General features: G+C 39.8%; 1 protein-coding gene across 8 annotated transcripts in view; it reads left to right on the top strand.

The window, feature by feature from the left end:
• Positions 1–536: 536 nt before the first annotated feature.
• The window catches only part of Ten-m (teneurin transmembrane protein Ten-m), a 455,606-nt gene continuing 452,497 nt past the window's right edge, over positions 537–3,645 (top strand). For 4 of the 8 annotated variants that reach the window (XM_026818670.1, XM_026818669.1, XM_026818668.1 and 1 more), the window contains exon 1: positions 538–957. The gene's annotated coding sequence lies outside the window, so the exon portion shown is untranslated. Of the gene's footprint in view, positions 958–3,645 lie in introns of all 8 variants that reach the window. The other 4 variants (XM_026818666.1, XM_026818665.1, XM_026818667.1 and 1 more) reach the window with 2 other exon arrangements.

The raw sequence follows: 3,645 nt of genomic DNA on the forward strand, positions 1-3,645 counted from the left end.
TTTTACTTTGCATTCCACCTTCAATGCGAATAGTGTAGGCAGGTCAAGCCCGAGCAAATATTTGTCGAATTCTCTAATACTGTTTGTCATCAATCATTCAGTGAAAGAAATGATCAGACGTGCTCAGAAATTTTAATAAACGCGATCCTCAGATAATATTAAGACTTCCTTATTTTATTTCCAAGTTTTATGGTATTTATCAAGAATCACAACCTTGAATATTTGATAATGTAAATTCGAAGCTTTGGGTTATATTTGTACATTTGAAAGTGTATCGGTTTTTAAAAACAGCGTCAGCTTCGCTGGTTCACCTTATCGTGTCAAGGCGGCGGCGCGTTCCTCTCTTTTCCGCGAGCCGATTTTCCCTCGCGCTTTCTCGGGGTTGGCATCGCGTCCCTTTCTCCCTCCCGGCACCCCGTTTGGCACTTCACCGCCTTCGTGGCCTCCGTTCGTTCCGTCAGTCGTGCCCGGAGGAGTCCGCGAATCGCACTTCTCCCTCGCCTCGCCTCGTCGCGAGCTCCGGTTCATGTTTACGGAAATCCGCGACCTTCGTATCAGAGTTCACGGACCTACCCTGCGTAAAATTCCGTATTATACAATTACTTCTTAAAACGTTTTGGAGGCGTTTAGAAGTAATTAGATTTCGTGTTAATTGTTCCTTATAGTGATCGTTGTAAATTATTTCGTTCAACTGATACAAATTAGGGGTGTTGTACGTTCAATACGAAAATGTACAGGACGAAGTGAGACAGATTTAGGGTAGAATCAAGTTTTGATAATGAATGACTCAGTAATACGTGGGAATGGTCAATTCCGGTAGAGACACGGTTTCGCACGTAAACTCCGGGTAGGGATTGGGGAACGCTTATGGGAGTTGGAGCTTCGACAGTTGCCGGCACGTGACGCGAACCCCTGACCTTGAAGAATCGTCGCGTCGCGGGACTCGAACTTCCAAAGGTACAAAAGTTTCGTGAAACTGTGCGAGAGTTCGAAACCTCTACACTCGCACGGACCCTTCTATACGTGACTCTACTGCTCGCGTTTAGATCGATCGATCGATAGTGCTTGGCGAACGTATATTTACTGTAATCGGTGGCTCTCGTTCAATAAGTGAGAATGTGATGTTCCGTTGACGAGTGGATTTCCTTTCGGCGGGACGAATCAGCCTGACGTCCTCAAGTAAATAAATTCGTTTTTACATTGATTTTTTTTTTTAAATGAAGAGTACGTGTCGTCAATTTGGTAAAATTGATTGGACACGCGATATTACAATGGAATAACAGCATTCGAATCTATTGTTTGACGAAATTCGTTTATTCTCCGTGGATTTCATGAATACACGTATCAATTTTAATATACAATTTATGATACACGTAATTTGAGGCGGGAGAAAAATAGGAATGGTTAGCCTTCCGTGTGGGAAGGTAATACGTGTGGAACGAATGGTTCCCGCGTGTGCAACGTGCAACACGTGAGAGTAACTCGTTTAATATATTTTTTCTTGTCAGCTTGTATTTTAATATCCTCGCACGACACGGACCGACGATAAAAATTTTTAACAAAATATTATTCCTCTCTGTTATTATTCGTTTAATTTTGTTTAAAACGAAGTGGAATCATTACGGTAGCATTAAATATTACAAAGAGTCGATAGCTTCTCATATTTTTAATAATAATAATAACAACAAAAATAATAATAATAAAAATAAAAAAAATAATATTACTTTATTCACGAACAGAAGCCCATTGTAACATACAATAAAAGTAAGATGTACGGTAAGAATAAAGAAAAAACAGGGAAAGAAGACAGGAAAAAAACATACATAAAATTCAAGATAAGCATAACGAAAGAGAGAAAAAATGAATTTTTACTCATTATAGTTCCATATGTATAATTTGATCGGCCGTTTGAATAACTAGGGTAAACTTTGTAAGTATCAATAAAACGGCAATAACCGTGGAGGCACCGTTTAAAGAGTTCTTATCGGATTTATCGATGGCGTTCGAAAACCGGAATAGTTAAACTTTGCTTTTACGATGCTTTTTCAAAAATCCATCGCCGCGCCGGGTTAAATGCGAATAATGCCGAACTTTTAACGGGGTACGTACATATAACGCGTGCGCCGGACCTTCCCGATAGTTCGTATAAATCCAGCCATTAATCGCGCGATCCCCAACTTTTTTCGTATAACAGCTAATACTTACGACGTGGTTATAAATTTTCTCGTAATGCGAAATGAATAACGCACTATCCTCTCATTTTTTTTTTCCCCCCTCTCGCGCTCCTCTCCACACGTTAATTCAATACGTGGCATACGTTGAATTATGGCGGTGCATTTGCAGCGAGAATTTGCGACGCTGACCCGAATTACACAAATATTAAATTCCCCCGAATTCGTCGAAACGAAATTTCGAACTTTAAAAGCTGTCGACGTTTAAATAGAAATGCGGTCGCTGGATGGAATTGTTACATTAAATACGGTTTTGTCCCAGCCCGCGTTATTATCTCGTACGCGCGTTCATCAGCAAACAATTTATTTCAACTCGTTTTAGAACATAATCCGCACCGAATAAAATCATCTCATCGTTACGACAATTTTTTTCATATCCTCTTTTTCTATTAATCCTATCGCGAATTATCATAGCGTTGCACATATTAACATATTTTCAATGTTTTTTTTTACTTTTGTACATCTCTTCTGTTTATTTCTTACGAATCTTCGGTCTACTTCCGCATTACATGCTTAAAATAAATGTGATATTAAAATTAGAATACGAGATTAGAAATAAAAGATGTTAAAATTGATAAATCGGATGAACCGATCAGTTCGAATTAACAGTACAGTTTTTTGTTTACAAAGCGAAACAGTAAACTGGCGCACGCAACAGTTTCCATCGCAAATAAATAATTCGTGAAAAAAGCTTTCATCGGTTGATTTTTGGATTTCGCCGTAAGTACACTCGGGCCATCGATGCCCTGTCCCGAATCGCGAAAACTGGCCCGTATAAAACTATATCAATCGGTTATCGAAACAACCGGGTCGGGGTTGGCTGTTCCCAGCGCGCGTCAAGACTCTCCATACACGGGTTGCCTTCGATTTTACACGTTGCGTATGCGGAGGCACGCCATGTCATATAATATTGCCTCGATAACGGCTGGTAAGCGAGAGAGAGAGATGATCTGTGTGACGCCTGAGGGTTTATTACATCCCGGTCCACCAATATTGGCCACTGGTCGATCGTACCAGCTTTCAGCAAAAGCTGAAACGAGACGGGAGAGGGGAGACAGCCGCGGAATGGCTAGTTGGCTAGATTAAAAAGGGAACAAACGTCGCTCCTACAGTATATACTGACTCCATCGGTATTGTTCCGTCATATTCGGGGTTACGTGTTTCAACGACTCTTTCATTGCTCGACTAATGTTTCCCTCGGTCGTACAAATAGAGTGTGAGAAAGAAACCCTCTCAGATGGCAATATAAAAAGATAATCATTTTTTATATGCTTGATAGTAGAATTGAATCAATCCTTACAACGTTATCGGTAAATTGAAAGAGTTTGTTTATTCATTAAGGATGTATTGGTTATACAAGTTAATCCTAAAAGTTTATGTACTTTAGAAAAACGCATTTCCTATAATTAAAAAG

Source organism: Ceratina calcarata, unplaced genomic scaffold, assembly GCF_001652005.2.
Source record: "Ceratina calcarata isolate Rehan_Ccalc_2016 unplaced genomic scaffold, ASM165200v1 scaffold84, whole genome shotgun sequence".
NCBI lineage: Eukaryota > Metazoa > Arthropoda > Insecta > Hymenoptera > Apidae > Ceratina > Ceratina calcarata.